The sequence below is a fragment of the Rattus norvegicus genome, chromosome 4 (genome assembly GCF_021556685.1).
Source record: "Rattus norvegicus strain SHRSP/BbbUtx chromosome 4, alternate assembly SHRSP_T2T, whole genome shotgun sequence".
Lineage (NCBI taxonomy): Eukaryota > Metazoa > Chordata > Mammalia > Rodentia > Muridae > Rattus > Rattus norvegicus.
In genome coordinates this window covers 43,390,888-43,409,075 of record NC_141537.1, presented here as the reverse complement: position 1 = coordinate 43,409,075, position 18,188 = coordinate 43,390,888, and positions in this window count along the sequence as shown.

Here is an 18,188-nt window from a genome sequence, read left to right as displayed (position 1 = left end):
TCTCTACTCACCACACAACGAGGCTGACATTCAACCAATGATTAGTGATAGAAGTGAAAGCCAACTTGGAAGAATGGAATAATTTTTACATACGTGAAGTCCCTGTTCAGTTTGGTTTATTTTATTCAACTGTGAATATTGTTTGAACAATTAGTTAATATCCCAAAATCTGTCAGGTATTAGTTGGAATAATTATTTCAATAACTTTTGACATTATCTGGACATACAGATTTCTATGTATCAGAAATGCTACATCAGTCTCTCTCTCTCTCTCTCTCTCTCTCTCTCTCTCTCTCTCTCTCTCTTTCTCCTCTTATTAAAAATAGACTTTTTCACATGGAATATATCCTGATTATGGTATCCTCTCCCTATAATTCTTTCAGTTCTCCCCCCCCCCCGCTCTCCTTTCTGGATCCACCCCATTCCATCTCTCCTTTGAAGACAAACAGGCTTGTAAAAGATAAAAAATAAAATAATAAAATATAATGGAATAAAATAAAACCTAAAACTTTGAAATTGGACAAAGCAAACAAACAGGAAGAAAAGAACCCAGGACACGACACAAGAAATAGACCCACTCAGTTACGCATTGAGGAATCCCATAAAAGTACTAAACTGGAAGCCATAAAAAAAGATAGATGAAAAATATAGGAATAAAATAAAATAATATAAATTTTCTTTAAAAGCATGAAGAGCTCTGATACAACATTGTAAGAAGAGGAGCCTTAAGATATCCAAGTGCATTCATTTTCTGTTGCCATCTACTGCTGGGTATTCAGGCTACCCTTGAGAACAGTTTGCTTCCCTAGTGAGACTCTCTTGAAGGAATCTCAATTACATTTGCAAATGGTTATCAATTGAAGTCAGCTTCTGGGTTAGAAATAGAGGCATGTGTCCACTTCTCTCAGGTATAATTCTCCATCTACTGCAGATCTGTGGTGGAAGTGTGAATTCAGCTTCAGGCTCTGTGAACGCATATAAACAATGATCATATTGGTTGAGAGGGCCTGGTTTTCTTGGCATCATCCATCCCCTCTTGCTCTTAAAGTTATTCTGCCTCCTTTTCCACAGATTTCACTGGGCCAAATAAGGATGTTTGATGGAGACATCCCATTTAGGGATGAATATTCTAAAATCTCTCAGTCACTGCATAATTTACGGCTGTGGGTCTCTGTATTTGTTCCCATCTGCTGTAGAAGGATGCTTCTCTAATAATGACTGAACTATGAGTATAGCTATTAACAGTTATTTTATTGCTACTTTGCTGTTGTTATTTTTGACCGGTAGTATTTGCTTTTACCCTATGTCTCTCTATACTATCTTGTCTCAGGTTTTTGGTCACCAAACCAATGTTGATTATGGTTTCCATTTCATAGACTGGGCTTTTATTCAAATCTCTTACTGGTGGTTACTATGATAAGTTTTGTGTCACCATTGCCCTAGCATATCTTTAAGCAGGACACCATTATATATCAGAGGATTTAGGGCTAGGATGATGTTTACCTTTCTCCTTTGGTACCATGCAAAGTTTCTTCCTGTACCAAATATGCTAGCAGTTGTGTGTCAAAGCTCCATAAATATGCGCCACCTCAACTTCTCCATGTCCAATGAGTTGGGTAGGTGTTGTGTTCAACAATAAGACTATGCCATCCGTTTGTGGGAGTAATATTCTTAGTAGCTTCCTCGGCCAATAATTCAGTTAGATGTAACCGAAGTCTGGAATATTCATTTAGTAACAAGAATTAGCCTGTTGTGGGTCTGCTTTCCACATTATTTGGCAATTTTATTTAGAAAATCTTCATGAATATATATTTTAGAAGGATTCTCTAAATTAAATTTTACTACTCTACCCCTCAAATGACGCTTATTAGCTGTTTCCTTCTGTATCCTTTTCTTTGTCCACGTCTCTTCTCCATCTCTCCACTTGATCTTCTGATTCATGCCCCCAATCCATAACTTTCTATTCTATCTACCAATCTTATGAAGGCCCATTTTTTTTCATTCTAGTTCATTACTCTATATCCAGCCTCTGAGGTTCTAAGTATTATAACTTGGGTGTCATTGACTTAGTAGTTCATATCCACATACAAGCAAATAGTAACAATATTTGTCTCTCTGGTTCTGGATTACCTTACTTGGGATGATTTTCTTGTAGTTTCATCCATTTACGTGCAATTCCCATGTTTTCTTTTTTAAAGGCTGAATAATACTCCATTATATGAGTGTACCACAATTTTTATTATCTGTTCTTCTGTTGAGGAATATCTAAGCTATTTCCAGTTTCTGTCTATTATTAAGAGAAAATAAAAGGGAGTAGAATGGGATAGGGGGCTTATGTCTGGGAAAGAGAATAACATTTGAAATGTAAATAAAAAATATCCAATAAAAGAAAAAAGAATAGAAAAAAACAAAAACAAACAAACAAAAAAGAAAGAAAAGAGCATGTCTATGAAGTAGGGAAAAGATTTGGGTATATGCTCAAGATTGATATAGCTGGATCTTGAGGTAGATCAATACCCATCATCCTTAGGAACTGCCATGTAATTTCCACAGCGGCTGTACCAGCTTGTACTACCTCCAGCTTGCATCAGCACACCCCTATTCTACCTTCTTTCAGTTATAAGCTTTCACTTCTTTGCTTCATTTGACCCATTCTGAAGAGAACAAAACGGAATCTTAAAGTAGTTTTATTTACATTTCACAGATGACTAAGGATATTGACTATTTCTTTAAGTTTCTCTCAGCCATTTAAATTTTCTCTTTTGAGAATTTTGTTTAGTTTTACAAGAATAATATGGTAAAAAAAACTGTCCGTTTTTCAGTGTGTATTTATTATCAAAAATTGTCTTCATAAGGCAGTGGATTAAATCTGGGTCTGTACCTTATTTTTAATTGTGCTATTTATTTTATGGGTATATAGTTTGTTTGAATTCTTTGTATATTTTGGATATTAGCCCTGTATCCGGTGTGCAGTTGGTACATATCTTTCCCATACTTTATGCTGCTATTTTGTTTGAAGGATGGTGCCCTCCCTTTACCATACCAAAGCATTTCAGTTTCATGAATTTCCATTTGTTTTCTTATTGCCTCTGTTAACCTTGTTCTGTTTATAAAGACATTTCCTACGCCAGTTGAAGGCTGTTCCCTATTCTCATTCTTATCAGTTTCAGTGTATCTTACTTTACATCGAGGTCTTTGATCATTGGAGTTGACTTTTATGCAGGGGAACAAGTATGGTTTTCTTTGGATTCTTTTATATACTATCATTCAGTTTGAGCAGCAGTGATATGTTGAAGACCGGGTCTTTTGTTTATTCAGTGTGCATGTATGGTTTATTATCAAAAATCAAGTATATAAGTGTATGGATATAAGTCTGGATCTTCAATTCTGTTCTACTGATCTGTGTGTCCGGTTTTGTGCCATTCCTTGCTGTTTTTATTGCTATAGCTATGTAATACGATTTCAAATTGGAGATGGCGATATCTTCTGCAGGTCTTTTATCATTCAATATTGTTTTAGCTATACTGATCTTTTGAGATTCCATATGATGATTATGATTGTCCTATCAAGATCTGTGAGGAATTATTTTGGGAAATAGCATTGAATCTTTAAATTTCTTTTGGTGGAATGACCAAATTTGCTATGTTAATTATTTAAAATCTTTGTCATACAAAGTTTTCAGTTGCTAGAATTACTCCAAGATATTTTATATCATTTGAAGATATTATGAAAGATGTTGTCATTTGTATATAAGCAGGCTATTGATTTTTGTGTTTATAGTGTATCCAGCTACTTTGCTGAAAGTCTTGATCAGCTGTAGGAGTTTCCTGGTGGAACTTTTAGGTTCATTGATATATATTATCATATCAGTTGCAAATAAAGTTTCTGTGACTCCTTCCTGTCCAATCTGTGTCAATCTAATCTCTGTCAGTTGTGTAATGGCTCAAGCTAAGATTTTAAGTACTATACTGAATAAGTTTGAAAAAAATGGACAACCTTTCCTTATTCCTAATTTTAGGTGAACTGCTTCGAGTTTCTCTCCATTTAAGTTGTTAGAGGCTGTGGACTTGCTATTAATTTGCTTTTATTATTTTTATCATCATCATCATCATCATCATCATCATCATCATCATCATCATCATCATCATCACCATTATCTCTAATCGCTCCAGGAAATTTATTGTGAAGAGGTGCTGGATTTGATCAACGTTTGTTAAATCTAATGAGATGATGAGTGATTTTTGTCTTTCAATCTGTTCATTTTGTCCAGTACCTATACTGATTTATGTATGTTGAACCAACCCCTGAATCTCTATGATGAAGTCTTCTGAATAATGGTGGATGATCTTTATGATATGTTCTTGGATTTGATTTACACATATATTATTGACAATTTTTGCATCTGTGTTCATAAATGAAATTGGTTTATATCTCTGTTTCTTGGGTCTTTATGTGATTTAGATATCAGGGTAACTATGGCCTCATAACAGTGATTTGTGCAGTATTCCTTCTTTTTCTATTTTGTGGCATAATCTGAGAAGTATTGGCATTAACTCTTCTCTCAAAGTCTGGTACAATTCTGTGCTTAAATCAACTTGCCTTTGGCTTTTATTTTTCTGCTTGGGAGACTATTAATGATTGTTTCTATTTTACTAGTACTTAAAGTCAGTTTATATTGTTTATCTGATCTTGGTTTAACTTTGGCAAATGGTATATGCAAAAACAATTTCTTTTTTAAAAATTTCCACCTTGTTGGAATAAAAACATTTAAGATCTTTCCTTATGAGTCCCCAGATTTCTAGTGTCTGTTATTATTTTGTTAATAGATATTGTTTCTCTACCTTTTAGTTAATTTGGATAAGGTTGTCTATCTTTAATGATTTTCTCAAAACATTAATTCTTTGTTTCATTGTTTTTTTGTATTGTTTTATTTTTCCATTTATTGGACTTCAGCCCTGAGTTTGTCTATTTTTTCTATGGTCTTATTCAGTATGTGATCCCTTTTTTCTTATTTTCTGTTTTCTTTTCTTTTTTATTTCTTTTGTTTTTTTTTCTTTTCATCTCTTTTTGTACTACAGTGATCATGTGTGCTGTTAAGTTACTAGTTCTTTTTTCTTTTATAGCTACCTTAATTGGGCCACATAAGTTTGAGTATGTTTTATATTTACTTCCTTTCAATTCTAGAAAGTACATAATTTCTTTTTTAATTTACATTTTAACTCATTTTTATTAACTAGTAACCTGCTCAGTTTCCATACATTTGTAAGCTTTCCATTGTTTCTGTTGTTGCTATTACATAGCATGAAATAGTGGTGGTCAGATAGAATGTTGGGTGGTGTTTTAACTGTCTTCTCTCTGTTGAGACTTGCCTTGGGTATGAGTAAGTGCTCAATTTTAGAAAAAGTTCCATGATGTCCTGAGAAGGTAAATTATTTTGTGTTTGGATGAAGTATTCTTTAAATAGCTGTTAGGTCCATTTGGTTTATGTTAGCTAGCCATAGTATATGCCTATTTAGTTTTTCTCTATCTGTCTACTGTTAAGAGTGGGATATTTATGTCTCCCACTATCAGTGTTGTGAGAGTCAGTACGTGATTTCAGTTGTGGTAGTGTTGTTTGTTGTTGTTGTTGTTGTTGTTGCTGTTGTTGTTTTTGGTGCTGTTTTTGTTGTTGTTTTTATGAACTTGGTTTCCTTTCAGTTTGTTGCATGAATGTTAAGAATTCCAATGTCTCTACCTGGTAGGTTTTTCCTTTGATGAATTTGTAGCTTCCTTTCCTATCTCATCTGATTACCTTTGGTGTGAAGTCTCTTTTACAAGATAGTAAAATGGCTTCATCATCTTGTGCCATAAGTTTCTCTGTTTGCAAATGATATTACTGGTATTTAGACTCTGTTTACAAGGACATGTTTTCAGTTTGTGTTTGACATCCTGTTATATAAAAATTCTCAATAGATTTATTTTTTGCTAAGCAAATGTAGTTTTAAGTAGAACTAGGGATACTAAGGGGAGAAGCCTTGGTTTCTACTCTCCAATTTGTCATTTAGTCAAGATACAGAAGATATTGGGCAAAAGTAATATACTTATGGCATTTATACAGTAAGCTGATGTTGAATGATTAGTCAGGATGAACAGAATAGGAAGATGTCCACTGAGAGAACTTATGATACAATGCTTTTCATTCTCTGCAATCAGAGATTTGGCATATTTCGGGCTTATGCTCTACAGTTTTTAGATATACTCATTTCTAAGCTCCCCTCAGACTTCACCTCCTTTTGCTTCACACTTTGATTTGAAAAGGCATCTCCTTTTACATTGCCAACCCAAACTCATGTTGTTTGCTTATTATTTATCAAGTTATACATTAAAATATTTCTGTCATAGTAAAAGGCAATGTGTCATATAATAGAGCTTTAGAAATTCAGAAATTCAGATATAACAATTCAAGTACATGTCAAAGACAATAATCAAAAGAATGAGAAGTTAAGACAGGAAATCAAATCTAATCTGCACAATCAGCTCTAAGGACAATAGATGGTGTCATAAAAAGAATAGAGTTATGATCACTATAGATTTGTTAATAACTTAGATGCTAAATCATCTAGGAGCTTTTAGAATTGCATCCAAACTCATTATCTATCCACCCATTTCTCTTAGAATTTCGACAGATGTTTTGATTAATTTTTTTCTAAATTCCTGACTGAAGTGGCAGGGAATTTTAAAGAGATGTGCCCCTAAGGTACAAAGTTTTAGACCAAAGAGTAGATATGAGTCAATAACTCTAGAAAGAATGCATTGTAACACAACATGGATGCAGGGGTAAATAGCCAACACCGTTGGTTTGAGCATAAGCCAATTTAAATTAAATGGCATAAAAGTTACATATAGATTCAATAAAAGCTCATCTATAGAGAATGTCAACAAAGAATAAATGAATGAGTATGTTGAAAATGACTCAAAATATTGTTACTCATGATGCAGCACAGTGAAGGTAAAAAGCAATTTAAAAACTGAATAGCATATGAAAACAATGAAAAGAAACAAGACCTCTAAAAAAAGGAAACAGAAAATTGAGTAGAGAGAGAAAATTCTGAGTACAGTGTTCACATTCTGTGAGAATGAAATTTGCCAATAATCATCTCAACTAACTGTACTGACAAGATTTTCCTTTATTCCTTTCTAAGTCTTATAACATTGACCTTCAGAGGTCAGTATTTTTTAATTCCCTCTTTCAGAAACAAAATTTTCAATTCCAACACAATTTGTTTTATGTTCACTTACTTTGTTTCATTGAATGATTCTCTAGTCTGGATTTTTCCCACAAACAGCACTTATTTCTAGCTGAATTGTGTCTAATACAGGCAAGTATTTTATGTTCAGTCTTCCTGTTCCACTTCAAATGATATTTTTAGAACAAGTTTCTATAGCTCTCCTGTATTTCCAAATATTCGGTACATTTGATGACAGAAAATATAAAAGTGACATAATAAAGCTTGGAGATGAAATCTTTAACGAAGAAATGAAATCTTTGAAATAGTTGTCACTGCTTTATGGTGAGCCTGTTTGGGACCTATCGGCACAACTACACTTTTGGAAGCAATTCCCAGGTTGGCTCCTCTGTTAATTAGTCCATGTGATGAATTTCTACTTTTCTATGTCTCCCAGATTATGTAAGATAGAGTGAGACTTCAGATATTCTCTTTTCCTGCCACACTGCTCACAGAATAAAATATTTCTTATTGATTAAAATGACATACTACTTTGATTCTAGAAATAGAATGAAATTCAAGGTTTAGAAAACCTGAAAAATACGTAAGGCAATCAAAAAAGGTGAACATGGAGAAAAATACAACAGCAATGAGATGTTACCTTTTATCTGCAGACCTAAATGGAAATAGAGAACAAAAACATAGAATATCACATTCATGCTTAGATAATGGTGGAGAGTAAGAACTGTTGGCATCAGAGATCATGGAATACTGAGGTCCAAAAAGACCAATTCTATCCATCTACCTAGAAACCTTTCTCGGTGTTGTCAAGAGTTGGGAAGTTGACTTTCAAAGAATTGACTTCACCTGTAAAAGACATGTTGAAGGCTGCATCTGTCATCATTTAATTATTCCTGAATCTGAAGTTCTACCATTCAATGAAGGACTATGGACAGCTAATAGGTGACAGGAAGAAGTATCATTGACTTTACTTAAACAGTCACTGATAAGCTGTTCTAATAAATTATCTCCTAATGCCACTAATGCTGATATAAGCAACCACATTAAACATAATGAGTCCAAAAGCAATTCATCCATATATACAAACTTGAAATAATTCCTCACAAAGAGAACTACACTATAAAAACCACCCAAAATATCATTAAATTCTTTAGGAAGAATAATAGAAAGTAGAAACACATATTCATACAGAAAAATGAAGATCACCAAAAATAGTTACCATGAGGGAAAATGTTGTAAAGATGCTTCAAATTATTAAAACCATTTTAGGCATCAGAAGAGATATCTTATTGGGTAAAGTGCATGCTATATAACCCTGATGGCTTGAGCCCAGATTCCTAAAAACTGTAAAAGTTGAATATCATGATTTGGATCTGCAATCCGATCACAAGAGAAGAAAAACGGATGAATTCTTGGACTTACTTCCTAATCATTCTAGCCTAAACTGAGCTTCAAGTTCAATAAAATACATATATATATTCACACACTCCAACATCAATAAACATACCAGCATAGTTAAGCACAAACATATACACAGAGACATATAATATGCACACATACATGTGAAGAATTCCTGCATGTAACAAGGGTTTTGGAGATAGATTTAATATTCTATAGTTTGTTTTCAATAAAATAACATTTTTAATTTTTCTGTGTAGAAATATTAAAAATGGCAAAAATAATAAAAAATTGTGGTCACCTGCTCATAAAATTGTAGGTGCATATATCTAATCACACATGTACATACAATATTCATAAATAAAAATATCAATAGTAAATTGTGGAAAAGTAGCCAGAAAAAATTGCTAACAACATAATAAAAAAAATTGTTCCAGAGAGCCATTGAAGCCACTGAGATATGAAAGATATGTTTCAAATCCCTGCATGGAGGAACTGAGAAGTTATGCTTAGAACTGTCAAGCTATCTCTAAAAGGGGAACAAGAATACCCTTGGCAGGGAATAGAGAGGCAAAGATTAAAACAGAGACTGAAGGAACTCCCATTCAGAGCCTGCCCCACATGTGGCCCATACATATACAGCCACCCAATTAGACAAGATGGATGAAGCAAAGAAGTGCAGACCGACAGGAGCCGGATGTAGATCGCTCCTGAGAGACACAGCCAGAATACAGCAAATACAGAGGCGAATGCCAGCAGCAAACCACTGAACTGAGAGTAGGACCCCCGTTGAAGGAATCAGAGAAAGAACTGGAAGATCTTGAAGGGGCTCGAGACCCCATATGTACAGCAATGCTAAGCAACCAGAGCTTCCAGGGACTAAGCCACTACCTAAAGACTATACATGGACTGACCCTGGACTCTGACCTCATAGGTAGCAATGAATATCCTAGTAAGAGCACCAGTGGAAGGGGAAGCCCTGGGTCCTGCTAAGACTGAACCCCCAGTGAACTAGACTATGGGGGGAGGGCGGCAATGGGGGGAGGGTGGGGAGGGGAACACCCATAAGGAAGGGGAGGGGGGAGGGGGATGTTTGCCCGGAAACCAAAGAATTATTATTAAGTATTAAATAAATTTAAAAAAAAAGAACTGTCAAGCTAATACCTAAGTTATAACAAAGTCCCCATGTATGATGTTGAAGATTCCAGGATCCATCTACAACTTCAAGGAGATTGTTGACTACAATGCTGAATTCCACAATACCAAGTAACAGAAATTGCTATAAGTATACTTTAATTTTTATTTCTTGGCTCTCTCTCTCTCTCTCTCTCTCTCTCTCTCTCTCTCTCTTTCTCTTCTCTCTCTCTGTGTGTGTGTGTATGTGTGTGTAGTGCAATATTATATAATTATAACATCCTATAAATGATTGTTTTCACATTTTGATTTCTATCATTTTAGACCTGATTGAGAGAAGTAAAGTGTGGCCATACTATGGCAAGAATACTGCTCAGTTTTAGAATTTCCTCTACCAGATTAATTAATCCTTTACATTTAAATTCAGCACCACTCTAATTTTCAGGACACAGTAGAGTGCATTCAGGTTCCTTGTAAGAACACTCTAGAAATGGTCCCTAACCCAGTTCTTGACAGAACTTTGGTTCTCCTTTGACAGCCTTTGAACTATGATCTACAACTCATTTTTTTCTCAACACTTTTTCACTTTTCAAACATTCTTGTTTACTATTGAGCTCTTCTTGCAGTACTAAACATGTTTTTCTATTCCAGAGTTCCAAGAACTCATCCATATTCCCAAAGACAAATATTCTAAAGGTCAAAAATGAACTCAGTCGGGTTTTTATACCAATGATCCCACTCCTAATGCCATTTGTCTATATTCATAACTGGTACCTTGGCTGTAAAAAATTGTCCTAACAAAAGCAACTTGGGAGGAACTGATTGGGTTTATTTGGGCTCTCTGTTCCAGGGTACAGGTATCAAGGTGGGAAATACCTGGCAAAAGAAGCCTAAATGTGCTTGCTCTCATTGTATCTGCAGTCAGGAACAATGGAAAGATGAACGCTTATGTTAAGCATGCTTTCTACCTCTTATTCAGACTGGGAAACAAACCTATGTGGTGGTGCTACCAACAATGAGTGGATTTTCCCATCTCAATTAACCTAATCAAGATAATTCCATACAGTCATGGCAAAAGAATAACATAATTGAAATAATCACTCAATGTCAGGAGCCATCTAGGAAAGGATAAAGGCATGCTGGGGACTTTCGTGGAGATGGCAACATCATTTTGCATGCTGTGATATATAACTCAAAATTGCAAGGCTTTAAGAAGTCTCACCTTAGGATTGATTCTTATTGTTAATCTGCCTTTTCCTGTCTGTCTTAAATTAATATAACAACCTCTGGATATTAGCCCACTCTACAAGGCATATTTTCTGCACATTAACAAAGATGTACTGTCTTGTGGTGACAATATATAGACAAATAGATAACTTTTTTTATTAACTTGAGTATTTCTTATATACATTTCGAGTGTTACTCCCTTTCCCGGTTTCCGGGCAAATACTCCCCTCCCCCCTCCCCTTCTTTATGGGTGTTCCCCTTCCCATCCTCCCCCCTTGTCATCCTCCCCCCTTGTCGCCCTCCCCCCAACAATCTAGTTCACTGGGGGTTCAGTCTTAGCAGGACCCAGGGCTTCCCCTTCCACTGGTGCTCTTACTAGGATATTCATTGCTACCTATGAGGTCAGAGTCCAGGGTCAGTTCATGTATAGTCTTTATGTAGTGGCTTAGTCCCTGGAAGCTCTGGTTGCTTGGCATTGTTGTACATATGGGGTCTTGAGCCCCTTCAAGCTCTTCCAGTTCTTTCTCTGATTCCTTCAACGGGGGTCCTATTCTCAATTCAGTGGTTTGCTGCTGGCATACGCCTCTGTGTTTGCTGTATTCTGGCTGTGTCTCTCGGGAGAGATCTACATCCAGCTCCTGTCGGCCTGCACTTCTTTGCTTCATCCATCTTGTCTAATTGGATGGCTGTATATGCATGGGCCACATGTGGGGCAGGCTCTGAATGGGTGTTCCTTCTGTGTTTGTTTTAATCTTTGCCTCTCTATTCCCTGCCAAGGGTATTCTTGTTCCCCCCCTTTTTTTTTCTTTTTTTCGAAGCTGGGGACTGAACCCAGGGCCTTGCGGTTGCTAGGCAAGTGCTCTACCACTGAGCTAATCCCCAACCCCTCTTGTTCCCCTTTTAAAGAAGGAGTGAAGCATTCACATTTTGATCATCCATCTTCAGTTTCATTCGTTCAAGGCATCTAGGGTAATTCAAGCATTTGGGCTAATAGCCACTTATCAATGAGTGCATACCATGTGTGTTTTTCTGTGATTGGGTTACCTCACTCAGGATGATACTTTCCACTTCCGACCATTTGCCTACGAATTTCATAAAGTCATTGTTTTTGATAGCTGAGTAATATTCCATTGTGTAGATGTACCACATTTTCTGTATCCATTCCTCTGTTGAAGGGCATCTTGGTTCTTTCCAGCTTCTGGCTATTATAAATAAGGCTGCGATGAACATAGTGGAGCACGTGACTTTTTTATATGTTGGGGCATCTTGTGGGTATATGCCCAAGAGAGGTATAGCTGGATCCTCAGGCAGTTCAATGTCCAATTTTCTGAGGAACCTCCAGACTGATTTCCAGAATGGTTGTACCAGTCTGCAATTCCACCAACAATGGAGGAGTGTTCTTCTTTCTCCGCATCCTCGCCAGCATCTGCTGTCACCTGAGTTTTTGATCTTAGCCATTCTCACTGGTGTGAGGTGAAATCTCAGGGTTGTTTTGATTTGCATTTCCCTTATGACTAAAGATGCTGAACATTTCTTTAGGTGTTTCTCGGCCATTCAGTATTCCTCAACTGTGAATTCTTTGTTTAGCTCTGAACCCCATTTTTTAATAGGGTTATTTGTCTCCCTGCGGTCTAACTTCTTGAGTTCTTTGTATATTTTGGATATAAGGCCTCTATCTGTTGTAGGATTGGTAAAGATCTTTTCCCAATCTGTTGGTTGCCGTTTTGTCCTAACCACAGTGTCCTTTGCCTTACAGAAGCTTAGCAGTTTTATGAGATCCCAGACAAATAGATATCTTAATTCCTAATGATGGTTCTATAAAAATCCCTAAATATATACTAGTAATTGTTGAGCCATTTATAATATCGGCTACAATTAAGGCTCTGTGTGATATGAAAACTGCAATTACAACTCTTTCAGTGTTAATGTGTCATGAGCTAGCTTCCACTAGATGGAAAACAGGTATGCAGATTACAATTTAGGAATACATTCATTTAGGCTATAAAACAATTACTAAAGTTGTAAAAGGAACAAAAGATTTATTATAGGTACAAGGAGAGAAGATAAAATATTGACTGTGTTTACACAAAACTTCAGTGTTGACTTAGACATAAGAATTATAGTTTGAGAATCTCAATGAACTCATAGAGTCTCCACAAATAATGAATATCTAGTTAGATAACTGCTCTTAGTGAAAACACTTGTAAATATCTCTGCTGTAAGTTGTTGTCAAGGTTTTGTTCAATTTCCTGACCTTCTTCAATTTCTTAATTAATGATTAATGTGAGAGGGTGCAGTCCCCATTTGGCAGTATTAACTGTAGGTTGCTGGCTATGAGAAAATGGCACATTCCTCCATGGCTTCTGATTGTTCGGCCTCCTAGTTCCTGTCTTAAATCCCTGTCCTGATTTCTTTCCATGATAAACTGTTCCCTAAGATTGAAAAAAGAAACAAACCCTTTCCTCCCAAGATGCTTCTGATCATGGCATTATACTATCTAAGAATACCAAAGGAATGTTTCCTAATAAATAGTAACATTTATTAATGATAATTAACAAATGATACTATTTGTTAGCTATACTAACAAATATTTAGTTAAGTAAGCAATAAGATCACAAACCATATAGAAGTCACTACTAGGCCACCTTCCACTTGATTTAACATACTTTAGAACCCAGATAAACTAGACATAAGCATGATATCTTTTTTAAGGATGAGTCTAAGGAGTTTTTGGCTTTGCAAACATGTACGAAAAAAGACAAGTCTGCTCTTCTGTAATACATACATACATACATACATACATACATACATACATACGCTGTTCACTCTTCAGTGAACATATGAACCATGCATTTTCCATTTTCCATTCCTTACTCCTGGAGCTTGCTTCACTTAAAGCAAGTGAAGTTCCACAGTGTCTGAGACAACCTAAAGAGGAGTATAAAGTAGATTCTGTACCTGACAAAGGGAAGTTTGGAAACGTTTTAGGCATTGGATTTGCTATGTGCTGGTCACACACACATGGTATAAATGTCACAAACAACATTCTGTGATAACCAGATGTAGTGAGGCTAAAATTCGTCCTTTCATTCTTCCTTGCACCTTTTCTGGTGTGCCACATATCCTTATATTGATTCCATTATAGGGAATCAATTAAACAAGAATATTTCTGCAACTAGAGTTATAATTTTATATTATTTATCAAGGTGTCAAAAATTTAACTCACATAACACACTAGGTATTTAAGTAAAACAGAATTCATTTATCTGTTTTATACTTCATCCACAATTACATACATGCTACAACCTACTTCTCTGGAAAGGGTTAACTTAAATGCACAATGACATTCATATTTATAATCATTTAATTGTGTATTAATAACAGAATATCAGCTTTCCTATGATGCATTTGTTTTCTAGGTTAGCTCTTTTCTTCCACTTCCTCCTGAGGCAAACTCCAGGAGTAAGAAATGGAAAATGAAAAATGCATGGTTCACTTGTTCACCAAAGAGTAAATACTGTATTTGTTTGTTTGTTTGTTTGTTTGTTTATCACAGAAGAGCAGACTGGGCTCTTTTTTATGTTTAATGTGGCTCATAGATATTCTCTGAACTCAAAATTGTTACATCTATATCACTAATTTATCATTTTACTAAGCGTTCTAATTGGTGTCATTAACAAAATTTTCCGAAGCAAAAATTAAGCTTTATCTCCCTTAAATTTCCCCACTAATGAAATTGCCCATTACCTCCCATTTTCTCCAACCAAAACTCTATTAATTATCCCTCCCACTTCCCATATAAGGTCATTTCAAACAAAAACATATGAGTTAATTTAACACCTGACAGCCTTTCCTCTTTGCTCTGTTGTTCTGGAATAACTGATTCCAAGTATTTCTTTCCACGTGTGTGACTTTTTCTCTTGTTCCTTTTATTTTTCCTTCCTTCCTTCCTTCCTTCCTTCCTTCCTTCCTTCCTTTCTCTTTCTTCCTTTTGTTCATTCATTTATTCTTTCTTTTGTTCATTCATTCATTCTTGCCTTTGATACAGTCTTACATTGTTCAAGCTAGCTTCAAACTCATCATGTAGTTGAAGCTTACCTTGAAATCTTGAACTTCCGAACTTCCCCAATGTACCTACAGCATTCTGAGATGGATGCCACCTGTCCAGCTTGGTATGTCATATCTTTTGTAGACTTTTTTTTGTCTTGTCAAATATTACTCATCAACAACACTTATTTAAACATTTTATTCAAATTTTTGATCACATTAGAAATGTTCAGTAGCTGCCATTGCATTGAGAATGAACACTGGCCTTGTAATACAAAAGCCAAGGTTATGTTTATCTAGAGCTCATGAGAGAATCAGTTTCTAAATATCACATATTTGTTTCATGTTGTCCTTCTTCTTGTCTGAACAATAATGACCTCTATTCTGTTTTCTAAGGGAAAAAAGGCTCTTGTGAGTGTTAGAACTTTTGTAATTCTGTATTCATATGTGGTTTTGTCCCCTTTGTCAGCTTCCATGGAGGCTGGAAACATATTTGTTTTGTTCTCCACTTACCTTTAGATCTGGTATTTCCTTAATAGGATGGATTGTTAGATTAATATTAATATATGATATAGTTTAATATACATTAGTTGTGTTTAAAATGTTTTTTTCAACTTATGTAATTCTAATCAATGAGTTTATCAAATTAAAACTACTGCTGAGGTATGACTTCTGATGTCCTTGATGGTCCTATACCCATGGGGATATATATATATATATATATATATATATATATATATATATATATATAATTGCTTATTTGACATTATGTAATATTTAATAGCTATCCCAAACTGTCTAGACTGAAATAGAATGTGAAGTTATGAAAGCTTCATGGTGGAATGGATAGTGCTCTGACAGGAGCTAAAGTTGATATTAGGCAAAGGATGTGATCAATATACATCATATACATTTTTGAAATTCTCAAAGAATGAATCAAACAAGATAAATATATTACTGATTATCTGATAATTGTAGTTACCTCCATTATGATTTTCATAGGCTGCAATAGAACTCTTCAAAATATGCTATGCTAACTCAACAGAAATAAGTAGTGGGTTTGGGATCCCCTCTCCTACTGCCATGATAGTAGCATTGCAAAGGCCTTATGAGCATGATTGCCTTACAGGTTCACAAGGCTGAGATAATCAATATTCACTTTGAAATGTATAACTTCTATACATAAACCAGTACTTTCTCCGGAGTGTGAATTCCAGTATATACTACTTCTGCTCAAAGTACTGAACAAGCAGGTTTGCATATTCTGTCCATTTTGTGCTGTTATGGCACAATTGTTGTATTACTTGAGATGAGGGCTATTGAAAACTTTTGCTTATCTTGAGGCCTGGAAAGAGCTAGTGGAATTTAATTTGTCTTCTCAGATCATTATTTGCTCAAATATCTTGTTTCCAATTCTGAAAACTTAAAATTTTGTTTTACGACCAGCTCCACCCTATTTGGTATAATTGTAACTATTATGAATATCAGCAGAAATTACTCAAAATTGAACCTGAAGCATTGAAGATTTGTATTAAACTTTTGAATATATGAATGCTCTCAAATTTATTCAACGAAAGAAAATTCAAGAGAGTCTGTTTCCCAGGAAGCTTTCTTAGGAAACAATTTTATGTTAAGCGATGAGGGAATGTCTCTTCTCTTATTAAAAATTCTTCAGAATTAGTTTTCAAAGTTACTTTCTCCCTTACTTCTTCTGCTGAAACAGTATTTGAGGATGATAAATGTGTCAAACTTAAACTAGCTGATAGTGTAAAAATTGACATCTGTGTTCTCCAGCTTCACATTTATAGTCAGAGTGTTTTCAGCCAAGTTATCTAACCATACTGAGCCTTTGTTTGTTCCATTTTAAGACAAGAATACTCACAATTACTAAGGAATTCAGTCACAGAGGCTTAAAGGGGTTATATCAAATTAAAGGCCTTAAATTGCACCTTGTTACTATGTCCCCATCAAATGATTCCTATCAATGACTATACTGGTGGTCACCTCTTATCTTTAGTTGTTTTCTTGTGTATAAAACATTTAAGTAGCTGTAAGTTAATTCCACATTTCTATACAAAACTGATTATATTTATAATGCAGATATTCAATTAATAAACTTTAAAACAGTAGTTCTTCCACCCATTTTTATTAATTGTATTATTTTTCTCTAGTTAGGTATGTTTTCCAACTTTTCATTGCTGGGACAAATTTCTGAAAGGAAAAACTTAAAAGAAGGGCACTCATTTTGGCTACTCTTTAGTCAGCCTTGTTCAGAGGTTTCAGTAGACAGGACATTATAGCGACAGAAACATGTGGCAAGAGACAATTCAACTCATAGCCACTAGAATCAGAATTTTTAGACATTTATGTTTTCAGTGGAGTGAACCTAAGTCTACTGTATCCTTCAAATAAGTCTACTTCCCAGTAAATTCATTGTATTGTTAATTCACTAAAGAATCAATCCAATGATGAAGTCCAGGCCTTTCTCAGTGATTAGATGCACCAGCTGAAGGTGGACTCACTAAGGCATAAATCCTTTGTCAGGACAGTTCATCTTTGTAACTATATATAAACAAAAATTAAAATCACATAAAAATGATCAGGTAAAATATAACTATATTAACATATAGTTATTTTATACTTATTAGCTAGGCTTAATATTTTTGGACATACTCAACACATCTTTATCACGTAGTACTGTAGTAGCAAGTACTACTTTCTGTTCATAACCTAGTTATACGAGAATTATGAAGTCTGTTTCTACCTAGAAGGAACAAGGGCATTTTTACCTTTTCTCAGATCATTAGAAAGATATCTGTGGACCACAAAAGACTTCCCTTACTACCTCTTCTAAATGGAGGACTGATAATGCAGTTGTTTTAGCCTGAAAATGCTGCTTTCAAGTGGACAGTATTGCTAGACACAAAAAGCAACAGGGGAACTTTCCCCTTCTTCACCTAAGCTGCATAGAGGCTCCAAGATATTTTGGTGTGTGTAAAAATTAAGCTGGGTATCCTTCCCATATGAATTCACCAAACCCAGTCACTATTGCTGATCCCGAGAAGTGCTTGCTGACAGGAGCCAGATATAGGTGTCTGCTGAGAGGTTCTGCCAGAGATCTACTGATACAGATGAGGATGGTTACTGCCAACCATG